The sequence below is a fragment of the Tachypleus tridentatus genome, chromosome 8 (assembly GCF_004210375.1).
Source record: "Tachypleus tridentatus isolate NWPU-2018 chromosome 8, ASM421037v1, whole genome shotgun sequence".
Classification (NCBI taxonomy): Eukaryota; Metazoa; Arthropoda; class Merostomata; order Xiphosura; family Limulidae; genus Tachypleus; species Tachypleus tridentatus.
This window is the reverse complement of record NC_134832.1, coordinates 89,098,136-89,116,319: the sequence shown is the minus strand read 5'-3', so window position 1 is coordinate 89,116,319 and position 18,184 is coordinate 89,098,136. Positions and strand designations below refer to the sequence as shown.

The window sequence follows — 18,184 nt, the reverse complement described above, 5'->3', positions numbered from 1 at the left end:
AGTGTGATGGCTTGGAGTGTTTTCTGCTCAAGCAACAGGAGATATTTGCAAAACAGATGGAATAATGTACCAACGTAAGTCCCAGTGGTTTGCATATAATTGACAAATGATTCAAGTACCAAGAAGGTATTGAATCCCAACACTCGTTCAACCGATGCAGAAATTACTTGGCTAAGAAAAATGTTGTTGGAATTATTCAAATGATGAAATGCCCCCACAGAGCCCTGATCTCAACCAAACTCAGCAGATCTAGGATTTGATAGATCAAACACTTGACAAATCAAAAGTTATTTCCAAAGAAATTTTATGGATGTGTATTGAGTGAAACCACAATGGATACTTTGTTTAAATATGTTGGAACAACGCCTGAAAGACTGTCTGCAGTTTTGATAACAAAAGAGGATACACGAAATATTAACTGTTTTCTGAATTCAAGCACTTATATTGAGTTTCTGTTTTATTAAATACGAAAATTAATAAAATGTTAATATTCCACCTGTGATTTATCTTCCATTATTCTCTGAAGGTAGCCTAAAATCTATTTTTTTTATATTGTACTAACACTGTTGCACAGTTCTGTAAATCAAGGGATATATTTATCACTTCTGATATGAATCATTCCAAATATTATGTTACGAACTGTGGTATGACAGTTTGTTTATAATTTATTGCTACTACAAGAACACTTACAGCTTTGTGTAGCAATGTTTACTTCATTGTAATAAGGTTTCGTGACACATCACCTGTTGTAATTTTTAGTTTTTATATTGAAAAATTATACTAAAAGTAAAGTTATGATTTGGGCGCAAAACTACACACAATGAGCTTCATTCGTTCTGTCTATCGTGGGGAATCAAGCCTAGAGTTTAGTGTTATAAATCTATAAAATTAAAGCTAGTTTACTCAAGAAGAACTGTAAACGAAAGAAAATTATTACTTAACACAACTATTATAACTCATATTAGATAAATATGTATACATAAGGCTATTACAAAGTCTTCTTTACTGTCTATAATTCGAAAACTTATTACTAACAGATTGTAATCTTTGGCAGATGTGGTAAAGATATTTGAAAAAAATGATTCAGGTATCAAATATATTTCTTATCAGAATGAGCTATAATGAGACTGATAACTGGTAGCTTATTTCTGAACGGCAAGAATGTTCTGGTAAATTTTCTAAAATATTACTACATTCACAGTTTTTACTGTTACGTAAAATAGCGTAACTCTTTAAAGGACTAAACACGTATAGGTGCGACATGAAGGTAATATCAAGATAGAAGCAGTAAACGGATAGGACCAGTTAACAATGAGGCTATTAAATAAATTTAAACAAAGATAATCGGTTGTTGATCTAACTTACATCATCATATTATGATTCCTACACTTCAGAATATAGGAGTTTTCAATAAACCAAACTTCATTGCACGAACTGTCAAGACATTGTTGGGAAACGATTTTAGGGGCCCAGTAATCAGCAGACAATTTACGTCCACCCACGACCAGCGTATTTTCCAGAAATGAAAGATACCATTTGACCCGAAGTAAAGTGCAACTGTTGGAAGACGAACTGCATCATTCAGATGTGCAATCATGATCTCACCAATAAACAAACACACCAGAGAGCGTGAATAATAGCGACATTGGATATTGTTAATATGAGTGTTTTAAAAAATTCGAGATCAGTACAGTCTTATAATAATAATTTTTGACGCTGGATTACAGCCATGCTTCTCAATCCCACTATTCGTTGGTAAAAGAGTAGCCCAAGAGTTGGCGGTGGGTGGTGATGACTAGCTGCCTTCCTTCTAGTCTTACACTACTAAATTAGGGAAGGCTAGAACAGATAGCCCTCGAGTAGTTTTGCTCGAAATTCAAAACAAACAAACATAACCACAGGAGTTATTTTTAAATAATTATTTTATTGTTTGGAATAAATCAATAAAGGACCCATAACTGGAAAAAAATACAAATTAAGTTACCTACGTTATTCTATAAAAATCACAATAGAAATGAATGATAATGAACTGCCACATTTCAAAATATTAATAAAAAACCAGGAAAGTATTCCACGGCTAGCTACTATAACACAACTGATAATCTTCAGTATTGGTTTGGTTTGTTTTGAATTTCGCGCAAAGCTACATCATGGTTATTTGCGCTAGCCGTTCCTAATTTAGCAGTATGAGACTAAAGGGAAGGCAGGTAGTCATCACCACCCACTACCAATTCTTGCCCTACTCTTTTACCAACGAATAGTTAGAATGGGATGAAAGGGTGAGCATATTTGGTGTGGCGGGTCATCTCAGTATTGGAAACTTTATTCACGCCATCCACAGTACACATAACGGAATATTCCAAACATAACGAAAAAGTATTCTATATTGCAAAATATGTTTCAGCAACCACGAAAATTACATTGGCTAAACTGAAAAGAAACTGTTTGAGAGAAAATATGAATTTATCGGTAACAAATTCGCGATTCATCAACACGCAGTGCTCATGGAGTGAACATTTAGACACTTATCGCAGCGGAAAGTTTGTAGTTGTCCATTTTGCAAAACGTTTTCAGTCAGTAAAATAAGATGGGCGTCAAAAATATTTCGTAAAATTATTACAGCCATCATTTAACTTTAAAAAAATCGTGTAAGTTTTTTTTTTTCCTTTTTATTTGTAATTTCATCCATGACTACATATTTAGAACTGTATGTAATGGCCGAAGAATGAGCCTTGGATGAAAAAGCTTATATTCAACAACAAATTCATTCATTTATCTTTACGTCGTACGTAACATATTGACAATATTACATATAACCTTATCACAATATCACATGTACTATATAACCTGTTGATAATATTAATACTACCATGTATTACCATGTGTGTTACGCAACCTGATGACAATATCACATACACATACAACGTAGTGTATCACAGTATTACCGATACCAATTATCTTTTTGACAGTTGATTTGTGCTTTTCGTAACACCACTGTTGACAAAACCTCATATACGACGTAACCTAATTGCAAAAACATAACATATATATACGAATAAGCCTATAACAGCATTACATGTATCAGTTTGCTTGATAACAGCACGAAACACCTATAGCAACAATTACATATACCAGTAAGCTTGGTAACAGCAAAAGATAGTCTTTTCGTAATCCACATCAGTTTTAAGAATCTGTGTTAATACACGAACGTTAATTATTTTTGTAAACAAAAGTGACATCGAAATAGGTAATAGAACTTAATGTCATTTCCATTGCATGCAATCATTTAAATCCTATTATTCAGGCCCAAAGAGAAAGTACTTAACTTTTGAATATGTATTAACATACTGCTTCAGGAAAGCATTGATTTGTTAGATAGCATATATCTATATACACTGCTGAACTGAACCCCATTGAAAATTTTTGGGGGTGGATGGCAAGGGAAGTCCATAGAAATGGACGTCAATTCCAAACAGTACATGATCTTCATGAAGCCATCTTCACCACTTGAAATAACATTCCAGTCAGCCTTCTGCAAACGCTTATATCGACTATGCCAAAGCAAATGTTTGCAGTTATTCGCAATGACGGCCGTGCAACTCACTACTGAGACCTCTTGTTGGGCATTTCCTACCCTGTTTAGGACTTCTTTTTAGTATGGTCTTAAACTTTGGACCAACTAGTATTTAGGCTAATTTCATAGTGTTCACACTTTCCCTATTAAATGCTAAAAAAGTTTTTTATTTTTATTTTCCCTTTTCTTATTTTCATCTTTCAAAGCTCTACTCAAATAAGTGGTTGAGTCTAACAACGCAAAATGCATATTTTTCTTTATGTTCATTGGCCTTAAGATTTTGCCCAGCAGTGTATTAGTTCATTTCAATTCTCTTTCACAACTTAGTACTTTTCAATGTAATGAGAAAACTACTACGACCCACCACGACCACCTGTTAGTGGTATTGAGGAAGGGCGAATGAGGCCTGATAATGCAACGATAAAAATATTAGTGCTTAATACCTGAAGCCTAATAACAGAAAATGTATAAACATATTTTTATGTAACACCCCAGAAAATTGTTAAAAATACAACTAAAACTAGATCCTGTTCACTTATACGATATTGAACCTTGGACTACCTGAACTAACCGGTTATAGGGTGAACAGAAGAAATAAATTGTTGCTTGTTTTCTTGCTTTTAAAACGAATCATTTTTAGAATGTGATTTTTTATTTCTTTGTAGGGCAGTTTAACACGACTTCAACGTAGGTTGTTCTGAGTTATTTAGGTATTCAGTTTTGAATAGTACCCCGCTGGTACAGCCCTAAGTCTACGGATTTACGATCCTAAAATCAGGGGTTCGATTACCCTCGGTGGACTTAGCAGATAGCCCAATGTGGCTTTGCTATAAGAAAAACACACACACGCAGTTTTAAATAAATATTAAAGAAAAAGGATTTCATTTAGTGTAATTGATTCTGGAAATTTGAAGTTGAATATTTAGTTCTGAAAGAGTAATAAAGCTCTGAAGATGAAGGATAAAGAAACACGTGTTTATTTGACATATGTAGGAGTTCTAGTTCTAATCCGCATTAAAAAAGAACGTTAAAATAACGTTACTTTCTTACGAGTATCTTGATGCCGTCTTGACAAGGCGATAGTACATTACAGTCGGTCACACCTAGATATAGAGGCCTCAGCGTTGGTTGCATCTTCTTCTAGCGCTTCTCCCATGTAAATCAAATCATAGACGGTCTTTTCGTTCAGCCAAGCTAGCCCTAATCCAACTCCATTTCCAAAATGAAATTACTTGGCACTAAGTGATATCCAAATCGGGAAACTTGGAAAAGGAAGGCCAGCTTTGATGAATAATGCAGGGCCACAATGGACGTTATTTGTGCTTTTCTCAGAGCTCAAAAGAAATCACATCTAAAGATTTTATGGGCTCTACTCAACATACAGGGGCGCTTGCTCACAGGGCAGTGAACGCAATATTGGCTATGATGTTCTTTTAGTACTGCTTGTCGTTGAAGTCGACATAACTCTTTTTATGACAGGCCTATAGATCTTACTTAAAAACATTGAATCAATAGTTTCTCTAAAACCAGTTGTACACAGAAAATGGAAACTCTTAATGATGTAACGTTTGGATAGGAGTTAGTGAACAGCAAGAGCAGAAGGACGAAACTTTCTGTTGTCTATCGTTACACAGGACATATTCCACAGATATGTCATGACAGAATTCATTCGTTGTTGATGCTACATAAAAATATGTTGCTTACTTTGCTAATTTGAATTAAATAGTAGCAGACGCTTATTATGCTCTTAGGACACTGGTATCGTAGAAAATCGAACATTTGATGATGTACTAAATTAGCATTAATATTTAACATATAGAAACATGACTACGCTAATACCATAGCAAAAACAGTTATTTCGCAAAGTATAACACACATTAGTATTTAAATTAAGGAAATTTGATCACACTGTATACCTTTGCATAAATAGGCATTTAATACAGAGACACGAATGTTAACTTAAGGAAATATGACGAACTATGAATGTCGTATCAGAGACCAACAACTGATAGTGTTATAACAGAGATAATTATGTTTAAATTAAGAACATATGACCAACTATGCACTTCGAATTAGAAACCGTCATTGATAATGATACATTACTATTTAAAGTAAAGCTATTTGACCACACTGCATATCGTAACATAAGTTAGCATTTGTCGGACATCAATCTTTTAAGGAAATATGACAAACACCGGTAAATTTCATGCTTTAGAAACAGAAAAAGATAAAACAACTGGCAAATCATGGAATTTTAGGTACAATGATATTGAAACATGGTAACAAAACTTTTTAAGAACATTTTTAATTATTTCTGGATCTATAAAAAGGTCTTTCTTTATTCCGTTCCAGGGGCTCTGATTGTTTATGGTAGAAGAACATTTAATGTTGTTGTTTTCGTTCCTCTTATGTTACAATGTCAGAGTTGTTTCTGGTATTTGAAGTTAATAATATGTTACCTCCTCCACAGAGGCGAGATTTTAGATTTAAAGGCGTAATTTCATTCTGAAAATACATTTACATAAATATGAAATAATTATTTTCTTTAAATAAGCCGTTCTCAGGTTAGTAAAGCCTTACCTTTCAAGATTTTAGTAGTAGGAGAGCCATCTCTACTCCAAGGGGGGTCGCCAAAACCCGAAAAGTCTCGAAGTTTCAAAAAACTAATAGTCAAACGAATGATAGATGCTTTGTCCAACTGGCTGGTGATGGCAGAAGGAAGCGGCAACATTTTGGCCAGTTCATAAAACTCATAGTTCTCCTTGCCTCGTCTAGACCTTGCGGCATCGCGTGATTTCTCCTTCCGCATTTCAAGGATACTAGGTTAAAACAGAGAAGTCATTGTTTATTAAATAACTATAATATAATATAATATAATATAATATAATATAATATAATATAATATAATATAATATAATATAATATTTGGTTAAACTGCAATCTTGAAACTAGAAACATTCAGTTGTTGTAAGGTGCTTATATCACACGATATAACTATGAAAACATACCATACTGACCATAAGTAATATTGATGTGTTAATAAACTATACGATATTATAAGTAAACTTATATTATGTACCAGTGTTATTCCACGAAAAACATAAAAACAGGAACACAAGTATGCATAATGATAGTCGGGTTGCATGCTGCTAGAGGCGAGAAGTGTGTGTCGACTTCAAGTAAAAGGAATGGAATAAAAACGGTAAGTCATAGTTCCACAAATTAGAACCAAAGGTTTGGTTTGTTTTGAATTTCGCGCAAAGCTACACGAGGACTATCGACGCTAGCCGTCCCTAATTAAGTAGTGTAAAACTAGAGGGAAGGCAGTTAGTCATCATCACCCACCGCCAATGGGCCACTCTTTTACCAAAGAACGAGAGAGCGACGCGTTACTATGAGCACGTTGGTAGTTCAGCATGGCAGGTGAAATTTTCATACCGCCAATACACCTGACGATGGAAATTGTACAACGAGCACATTGCCGTTGGCATATTACTAAGCCGCCATTGCAGTGGAAGTTGTGTGATATCAGAGAAAGCTTTGCTAAGCGTGACAACACAATTCGAATGTCACACAACAGAAAGGCGTATTGCTAAGACTACGAAATGGCACAAGACGGTAAGAGTGAAGATACATCAACAGGACATCAATCCCATAGTAACAATCAAAGTCTAAAAAGTAATAACTTAAACTAACTTGCCTAATGTTGTATTTACAGTTTTAATTTATAAGTAAATCATTAAGTAACTTTTAAAAAGGTAGGTTGTATTTCTATGGACGGATTGTGTTACTAAAAATAGTGTTTCTATACTCGGGTAGTGTTACTAGGTGTATTTGTTATTAACATTCTATTGGGAGATGGTCTTACTAGGAATATTTTACGTGCCTTACAAAGACCGAAGGTGTTTCTATTAATGTCAGTGTTACTATACTTCTGTAGGATTGCAAAAAGATTCCAACTTGTCGAAGCTTACATTTTTTTTTATATATTTAAGTGTATTACATGTATTACTGTAAAAGGATAGTGTTACTAAGATTCTATAGACTACTAAGAACAATAACATTAAACTTCATCTGACAAGCACACTTTGTACATCACTTTAGGTATAAAACACTTCACTAATTCTTTAGATCTCGAGTTTTTGTTTCAATAATTAACACACGTTTTGCTGTTTCAAGAGCTGAATCGTGTTATCATCACAATCAACATAGTGAAACAACCTGCTATATTAATCTTATCAGTTTTATAGTTTTCTCTACAGGTGTAGGTATGCTAAAGTAGTGGTGATAGATAGCGTTATTAAGGCTCTATATGCAGACGATACTACTAGGTGAATGGAGCTACTAATAGTGTGTGTGTTACAAGTACTACTGTACTTCTGCACGATTGCATACAGATTAAAATTTGTCTTAAACCTATATTTAGTTTTCATGCCTGTGTTTTACGAAGGTCAATGACATTACTAAGTGGATTATGTTAGAAAGGTTCTATAGACGGATGATTTTATAACATGTATTGTATGTGTGTGGTGTATGAGCTTTACCAAAGCAGATGATATTTCTACAGGTGCATAGGATCGCATGCACATTTCACCTTGTCTCATCTTATGTTTTTTCATTTATATACATGTGTTTAACAAAAGTGGATAGTGTTTATGTAAGTCTACAGTGTTACTATGCTTTCATGTGAGTACACTCATATATTAACTTGTCTCAACTTATGAGTATATTTTTCTTTCATGCATTTAACTGTTTCTGTAGACAAATATGTCAATAATGGTGAAACGTTTTTATCAGATCTAACGTTTCGTTTTTATAAATATTGACCAATTGTGTTTTTATGATTTAGTACACATATAATGTATTGTAGTAAAGTTTTCGCTTCTATAATCTATTACCACAACTTGATTTTTAGAATTATCGCCATGAAAAGGATGTTTATATAAATCTATAAATGCAATAATTAACATAAAATCTTACAGTTTCCCGTTTTCGGCCTTATGTGATAAAATACTATTCTTCTACCCATACAATTATATTGTTTACTGTGTATAACAATTCTTGGCACTGTTAGTTGTTATTTTATAGTTTCTTACATATGTTCTACAAAAAGGAACAGTGCTTCTATGTGCAGATAATATTATTATCACAAGGTACTACCGAAGATAGTGTAACTTTAGGCGAACAGCATTTCCATAGTTCTGTAGGATTTTAACACATTTCCTGTTTCACTTTTACGAATAAGACCCGTACTTCAACGAGACAAATGTTATAACATTGCTATATATGTGGGTTTTTATAATACATATTCTCCATTATTTGAATGAGGCAAATATTACTGCTAATAATTTACCTTAGATACTTTTTATAATGTCCCCCAGTGACTCAGCGGTATGTCTGCGGACTTACAATACTAAAAACCGGGTTTCGATACCCGTGATGGCCAGAGCACAGATAGCCCATTGTGTAGCTTTGTGGTTAATTCAAAACAAAAACAACAACTTTTTACAATTATCATCCAGAAAAGGACGATTATTTAAATCTCATATCTAGCTTTATAAGTTGATTTGATCTTTTAAAATGTAAGTAATCCATGTAAATAACTATGTTTACTAATTACTAGAAAACTATATTATTACTTTTCTGTGGGTATTTTAAGAAATCTTTGTCTAGGGCTTGTTTTTTTACTGGTGGAAACTATTTGCATACAGTTTAAAAGCTTGATAAATTCTTACCGTCAGAATTGATTATCTACAGTTCTATGTAAGTAATATCCTTATCATCTTTTCTGCTCTATGTTTGCCAGTGAATGATTTCTAGACACTTAACGACCACTGTTACACACATACAAACAGAATGGACTACTTCAATATATATTCTTCAAAACAAGAAACGCAAAAGGGATATTTTTGTTATTTTAAAAGAAATATATGTAATAACGTCACAAGCTCAGAGTATGTAATGTTACACGTGTTAAGGCACTGATTGTCAGACCAAAATGACAATAAAAGTTGTGCACTTTGAAAACGGAGGAAAACATCGGATTTTTCGCCAAAACGCATTCGTGTCCAATAAATTTGTTTGAGAGATCTGCATGTTCTGCAAGTGCAACATGTGCAAAATCCCTATAAAAGTGACGGGTTCTCGGTTTCTATAGCTAAGCGTTAAGCCACCGACACGCAAAGCAGTTACGCCAAGACTGACTGAAGCACAATGCAACAACGCCATTGGTCGCTTGGAAGCAGGCGAATCTCGATCAGATGTTGCCAGAGCTGTGAATGTCCACCCAAGCACCATCACAAGGCTATGGAATCGTCACCAACAAAATGGATCAACTCGTGACCGTCCACGATCTGGCAGACCTCGTGTGACCACGCCCGCACAAGATCGCAACATCCGGATACATCACCTTCGTGATTGGACCACCACTGCGACGTCTACTGCCTCAACCATACCAGGGCTGCGTAGGATTTCCGATCAGACCGTACGCAACCATCTACGAGATGCAGGAATCCGACCTCGACGTCCAGTCAGAGGCGTCATCCTCACCCAGCAACATCGTCAAGCACGGCTGCAGTGGACTCGGGCACATCGGGTATGGCCTCATCGACGATGGAGGCATGTTTGGTTCAGTGATGAATCACGTTTTATGCGTCGTAGGCAGGGTGGAAGGACCCGTGTTTACCGTCGCCGAGGTGAACGTTTTGCAGCAAACTGTGTGCAGGAAGTTGACAGATTTGGTGGTGGCAGCGTCATGATGTGGGCTGCCATCGCTTACAATGCCAGAACAGACCTTTTGCACATTCGAGGGACTCTTACGGCTCAACGATACGTCGACGAGATTCTTAGGCCCCACGTGCAACCCATCATGGTGAACGTCAACGACGTTTTTCAACATGACAACGCCCGTCCTCACACAGCCCGACTCACCACTGTCTTCTTGAGACACCACAACATCAACGTTCTTCTCTGGCCCTCCAGATCACCAGATTTAAACCCCATCGAACATCTTTGGGACGAGTTGAACCGACGTCTGCGACGACGACAACCTCAACCGCAGACTCTACCTCAGCTTGCAGCAGCTTTGCAGGCTGAGTGGACAGCCATTCCACAGGATGTGATTCGTCATATCATCGCTTCCATGGGCAGGAGATGCCAAACTAGAAATTTTATTTTCAAATATTTCAAAGTTTTATTTTATCTAGACTATAATATTCAGACTTAATAGTTTAAAGCAATGCCCAGCATGACTAGGTGGTTAAGGCGCTTGGCTTGTAACCTGAGTTTCGCGGGCTCGAATCCCCGTCACACCAAATGTACTCGCCCTTTCAGCTGTGGGAGCGATATATGTGAAGGTCAATCCCACTATTTGTTGGTAAAAGAGTAGCCCAAGAGTTGGCAGAGGGTGGTGATAACTAGCTGCTTTTCCTCTTGTCTTAAACTGCTAAATTTGGGATAGATAGTGATTATTCTTTGATTATTTCAAAATAGATGTATTCTGACGTTGATTTTGAAACTTTTACGGTAACATGAATTATCTTTTCGCTAAAGAATTATACAAATCGGAATTTACAAATTATTGTCCTGTGTGAAACTCTAAAGACTGTTGTCACATATACTGATACATAAAAACAGTACTATGTAAATTTAGTTTTCACCATACTTTAAGTTAATAACTGATTGTTAGCTGTTTTATGTCACTAAATCTAAAAGTAAATAAACTTACTTTTCTAGTTCTTTCACTATACATAGTGAGACACTAACTATGTGTTTACAATGTTATATATCTCATTATTTAAAGGAACATGTACATTTTAGATACGATACAATTATTGTATACTTTTGATTCAGTTATGCTACATTAGCTGATTATTCGTATTTCTAGCAAACATGTTTGTCCACCTGATGCAAAACTCCTTGTAGGTATGCTATCATCAATGTATATAATTAAAATTATAAACTCAAAATGATACTAATGTCACACATACTGATATATTTATTCCAAAAGCTAAATCAGATCTCAGGCTTAATTCTAGATTTAAAATAATGTTATGGTAACATGTGATATTTTATCTTTTACGTTTATACAATGAACATCAAAGTTTATTATTCAATTTGTCAGTTCCAATGATGATAACTTCCACCTGTCATGATGGTCTAGAAACATACTCCTAGCAATGAACCCTCTGGACATCTTTCTTTGTCAAATGTTCTTCCAGCATGACAAGTCCTGCCTGTCATGGCAACCTACCAAAGTGCCCTCTGGTTCCACTTCGTGGAACTATATTGTTAACGTTTTGACTCCCGAGTTGCCTGAGGTCGACACATGTCTCGCCCTTTGATTGTGTGCTACTTAGCAATACAGATAACTACTATCACATCCTGACTTTTAGACAAAATTTCATGTGTTAATTGACTACACAATATAACAAAAATGATACATTATTATACTCAGACAACATATTCGTGCGTGTCATCCACAGAAGTTAACAACAGAGACACACGATAAAATCCAAATAAAATAATATTAGTCCAACACGGTGGATGATGACAGGAACACACCATGCTAAACCAGATAGAATATTCTTAGTTAGGTGCACAAATTGACAACCGGACACCACACCACACAAACTACTGTTAGTCAAGCGCAAAAGATGACGACAGAATCATACCACATTAGCCTGGACAAAAGGTTGTGAGTCAAGTACAGAAAACAACAGAACAGCATGATAGAGTACACTAAATAAAATGCTGTTAACCAATCAGGGAATATGGCTACAAAATAGTATCATAATAAACCACACGAAATATTGTTAGAGAATCACACGATATAATGAGGGGTGCGCATGGCTTGTTTATTTTGAATTTCGCGCAAAGCTCCACAAGGGCTATCTGCGCTAGCCGTCCCTAATTTAGTAGTGTAAGACTAGAGGAAAGGCAGCTAGTCATCACCACCCACTGCCAACTCTTGGGCTACTCTTTTACCAATGAATAATGAGATTAAAAGTCACATTATAACGACCCTACAGCTGAAAGGGCAAGCATGTTTGGTGTGACGAGACTTCGAACCCGCAACCATCGGATTACGAGTCGAGTGCCTTAACCACTTCTCACCGCTTGCAAAAGGATTGTATGACTTCGTGTTTTATATTATTAGATTTTCTTATATAATTAAAAAATATCTTATTAAAATGAATAAAAATAAAGATACGTTATATTCATGACAAACAAAAATTTTGATTAATGAAACATTGGGACACTTTGGACAAATTCTCTTTAACACAAGTGACCGTCCCGATTTGATTTGAAAGATCCATACATTTCTGATATCTTGTGTTCATAGGATCATTAAGTCGTTCTTAGCCAATTCATCCCTAAGATAGTTTTGTGAAACAGCTTAAGGATGTCATTCGACGTTCTTAACTTTCATATTAAGTACTAACTTTGGAAAGAATTAAATAAAACAGACAGCAATAGATACAGTGAATTTACGAAATTCCAGTGAAAGTAAAAGATAACAGAAAACAGTATTGAGTTACAATGTATTCTCAAAACGGCTGGTATGGGTATTAAAACTTTAATTAAAAGTACAGAACAACGTTTCAACCTTCTTATGTTATATTCACGTTAATTAATACCCATACTTGCCATCTTGTGAATACATTTCTACTTCAAATGAGATTCTCGTAAATCAAGAGTTACATTTTTAAACTCTTTTTTTTAATTTATGGATTTCAAAACAAAATTGTATTCAATGTTACTCAGAACCACATGGCAAAAAATTGTGCCGTCAGAAAGTACGTGTGACTCAAAAGCATGTTGTGCTGTTCTGTAATTCGTAATTATTCAGACCTTTTTCCATGTGACGCAAGTTTAAAAATTATGTTTATTATTACCAAAGTACAATAATTTGGAGCAAAACAGTCTTTTGAATGGCTAACTGTATCTGTTACAAATAAAAAAAAACGCCAATCACAATTTTTCTGTCTGTTTTATAAACAACTAAAACTAAAAAAATTAAACAAGATACATTTTATAATAGTCTTTGCTGTAAGATTGAACAGAACTTGTCACATCTTTAATGGAGGAAAAACATCACCACTAAGAAAATTGCACTTTGGAAGGTTTTATAAGCAGAATTTCAAAATATTTGTGAAACGCTTACAAACAAAACGTTTAAATTTATGATCTCCTCATCAGTCTCCCTTTATTATTTATAAAGAACAACATTCTGAGCTAACATTTTATTATTTACCGCATATGATGGACTATACTGGTGTCAGCCGCCGAAGGATTCGGCGGCCTCTAGAGTCCCGACTTTGTATCCCACTTTCCCGAAGAAATCTGAGCGTGCCGCCAGAGATATCACAATATGTGTTGCGTAGTTCCACCGCAGCGCATACTTTAGCCTCTAGAGGAATCTAGCGGGAATTTCTCGTAATTCATGGATGTTTTCAGCGATTTCATTATGACACCATCCCTCTGCCACATCTCCCAGGAGGGTTCGACCATCTTTCTGCAAAGAAGAGCCAATAATTTCCTCTATTGGTCACTGGTTACTTTATATCATCTGTACTTTCCGCTCATACTGTTGACGCTACAGAACCCCCACCGAAATGGGCCCTTGCTTCTCTGCTTTTAAGTTTTCATTAGTTTTTCATTTCGTTTCTGCTCAGCATGTGACCGTCTAAGGATCATATAAATCCTAAGGGGATCAGTCCAGTGGTTTTATATGGCAATACAGATATTTTCAGGTTTTTCAAAATCTCAACTCTGATTACTGGAAATGGCTTTATCATGGGATTAGGTGAGCCGTAGCAATGACAGAAACAATACCCTGCAGTGCACGTTGATTCTGACCAAAGGTTTGGTTCTCTAACACAGTCAAAGAGATCTTGTAGGCGTCCCCAAGCCATAATAGCAATAGACTCTTCTTCTTTCCGAAATTCCCTTGATACCATACGACTTAGGTAAGCCAGCATAAGTACAAACGAACAATAAAGCAAGCGGTTGTGATAAACAAAACCTTCCATAAACGAAACCCCATCAAAACGTAGCAAACTGAGCTTCCGATTTCAAATCAACCGTTGTTTCTTAACTTCAGCAGAAACTAGATCCATCGGCGTTTTATAGAACTTGTTTTTAGAGGTCCAAGTTTTTGATTTATTCAGTAAAACAATAATAAAAAGATTGCTTTTGTAAACTCGTTTATGTGATTCCAAAAAAGTTACATTAGAAAGGACTAAAATGTCCAATAGTTAGGCATTACTTTTCCCTACATCACAAAAATCCTACTAACCAGATTGATTACGCCTTAGTAGAAACGTATTATTGAGTAAGCTATATTTGGAGACGGTAAATAATTCAAGTAAATAGAAAATTCAGACTAAAATGTCGTAGAAGGGCTTATAAAATTAATAGATATCCTAAAAAATGTTGATATACCTGACGAGTAGTTTCACTTTTCAAATGGATCATAAATAAACTTCACTCGAATATATATTATTATCCTAAATTATAAAGTACGTGATTGTATATTTTATGTTCAAAATGTCAAACATTATATAAAATTACAAAAACAAATACAATGTATATCATATATGTTCCCAATAAACATTGTTAACAATGAAACACATGAAATCTTATATTACAGACTAATACATTTTTGGTCAAGTGCAAAACCCTCTAAAATGGAGGGAAACAAACATAGCATTCATTAATTTTTAATTCGACAGTGGTGTTGATATTAGAACAGCACCACTCTTCCTATTATATGTTCCATTCATCCTCATTCTGTTAAAGTGTTCGAAAAAGTTGTGTGGTAATAAGTTCCCATAGCTTTCTACTCTTCTTTGTGCCATGTTACTGTCAATCTGCTGTTTGACATTAAAAATAAGAGCTTCTCTTCTTTCCCTTACCCGCTACCTAAAACTACAAAAAAATACACTTGTAGGATAGTCACTTTTCTCACTATACTTGAGGCAGTAAGGTGGCACAGGTCACGTTAAAAGCAGACCGATGTAGCCTGTTAAGAACAAGCCAGAGGGTGGACCTAAATCCCTCAACTCTTTGACAATCATTACCTCTTATTACACAATCTACCAGTCAGTGGAATGTTCTAGAAAGGTCACTTTAGATAGTAATCAAAAGTGTGATCGCTTTAATGGTGACGTCCATCTTTTCAGAGAAAACAATCGTTTTAATGATGATGAAAGCCAATTAGATTAGAGCGGCTTCCACAGTTTTGTCTCTACTACTGAAAGGGCTTTCCCTTCCCCAATTTTGATTTTTCTCAACGATTTGGAGGCTGTTACAAACAGTACCGGTACATTAAACAAGATTCACAGCCTTATCTTTTAAGTGCATTTCATGGCCTTGAAGAATGCGAAACGATCTAACTTTAAAGTTTTTATATCCTTCATTAAAGATTTGTATAGCATAATCCCACGAGCCACTAAGATCAGTGTTGAGGCTAAATATTTCAAAACATGTCGTAATTTCGTGCAAACATCCTGTCGCTTTCGAAGCAGGGTTATTCTCATGTATTTTTTATTGTTGTGCTGTTGTTGTTTTTGCAGTTTGTTAGTTACATTCTTCCAAATTTACATAAATAAAAGTAATTGGCTTGAAATGACCCGGTAGTTATCATGCCGGACCAGTTACTGTTCCACATAAAAACAACAACGTGTTCCATCCACACTTGTGGACGTGGATAAATAAGAGTAACAGTTAAGTTCCACTATTGGACTAGCTTTTCTGTTCTGCGTTTCGTCCAAAGCTACAAGAGCTCTATCTGTGATATCTCTTTCTTATTTGAAGCTGTAGGCTAAATGAAAGGCAGTTAGTTAACACAATTCAACATCAATGCTTAGTTGGAGTTGACTGTCACTCTTATAACTTATCCACGTCTCCAAAGGGCGGAACATCATTTTTTGGCGGTAATGATATGTGAACCAGAAATCTCATTTCTACAGTTTAGCATGCTAACCACTGAGCTTTGCTTTAAACTTATTCGACCAGAATAACCCAAACGTTAGTGGGTATTTTTTGACTAGCTGCCTTCCTCTAGATAATAGTCTATCAGTTCAAAATTAGAGTTGGTTTGTTCTTGAGAAGAAATTTGCACAATGGACTATCTGCCCGCTAAAAATGTCAAACTGGGAACTTAGTGTTAGACGTCTTCAGACTGGCTGCTGAATTATTAAGAGAGTTATAATAACGGTAAGCTTCAGTATCTTATTGCACTAATTGTAGAATTAACAATATTTTTATCAGATAGTTTTTTCTTATTAAACTGTCGTTCTTATTAACTATTATTCAAACTTATTAATATATGCTATTTTTTTCATAACTGTGTGAACGACACCTATTTTATTTTATTTTTACAATCTACGAAACAAAGGTTTAAAAAATTCTGGACTGGAAATATCCTGGAATAGTTGAAATGACAAATGCAACAGGACTTCATCATAAATATTTGTTAATCTGCGTTTTTTTTGTTGCTTTTTATATTACAGGTGACAGAATTTGGTATTAGTATAATAGATTGAGTGTAGAGACAACTTGCGCATGCAGCCAATCATTGGACGCCCACCAACGTATTTTTTATCGTTAATATATATATATACTATCAAATATTAGTTGCAATAACATTAAACAACTGTTACAAATAATTAAGTCTTTGCTGTTGTAATTGAACATTTCCATTCTCATTCACATTTGTGTCTACGTTCTGCTGTACGAATATAGATTGTTGTCATGACACATATTTCTTTTGGGCAGTGCTCAAGAATCGCATTACTAGAACCCTGTACAACACCGCAGCAACGACCTGTTAGAGGAAAGTAAGTTATTTATATTAAAGGTACTTCGGAGACTCGCCAGGTCATTACAGTCTACGCTGCTGCGTCCAATAATATTTTAACTAACAATTATGAATCTTGACAATATCTCTGGAGGGTAGTTACTACGATAAAAGGTCCCTTTGTAAGAGCTATCATATTCAAAACATACCACTCTTCCCTGTACGCTTTTCATAATCCGTCTAGTGCAATAATAAAACAATTTTCCAGCATCCGTTCATCATTCCGATTGCATAGAAACCCATAAGTTCTGTGTCTGGGGACTTAACTGGTATGGAATAGCTTGAATATCTGTTTATTCTCCAGCTGTTTCTGCTGTGTAACGGTTAAATGTGAACTATGGCTGGAAAGCTTATCTTAATGAATCACACCATGTTGACCTCGTTTCCAGATAGATATCCTTCATGATTATGTTGCCCACTTTTACCTGGAACACATGAAGGACTTTAACTCCTGACCTTTGTGCACATAAATTCTTATTTGTTACAAGACGCAGTACATTGCTTACATGCCTGTGGTACAACTTGTTTCATGCCTTTCCTTCTAGATGAATGCATGTCCTTCAAATTGTTCTATATTTCTTAATTTTCCAATGGCAATAAGTACAAAGGATATCCTCATATTGGAAATTCTAAATACCCGATCTAAACATGCATTTATGATCTGAGCGTGTGACTACATTGAGCCCGAAAGGGTTGTTATCTTTTCTACAAGTTAACTTCTACAACATAATACTATCAGCAATGCG

At 35.3% G+C, this 18,184-nt stretch overlaps 1 pseudogene across 1 annotated transcript in view; it reads right to left on the bottom strand.

The window, feature by feature from the left end:
• LOC143222891 (protein trachealess-like) overlaps positions 1-18,184 on the bottom strand; it is a 297,994-nt pseudogene that overhangs the window by 89,284 nt on the left and 190,526 nt on the right. Inside the window, exon 4 of the transcript XR_013012572.1 lies at positions 6,155-6,393. The product of XR_013012572.1 is annotated as a protein trachealess-like (transcript). The remainder of the gene's footprint in view (positions 1-6,154; positions 6,394-18,184) is intronic.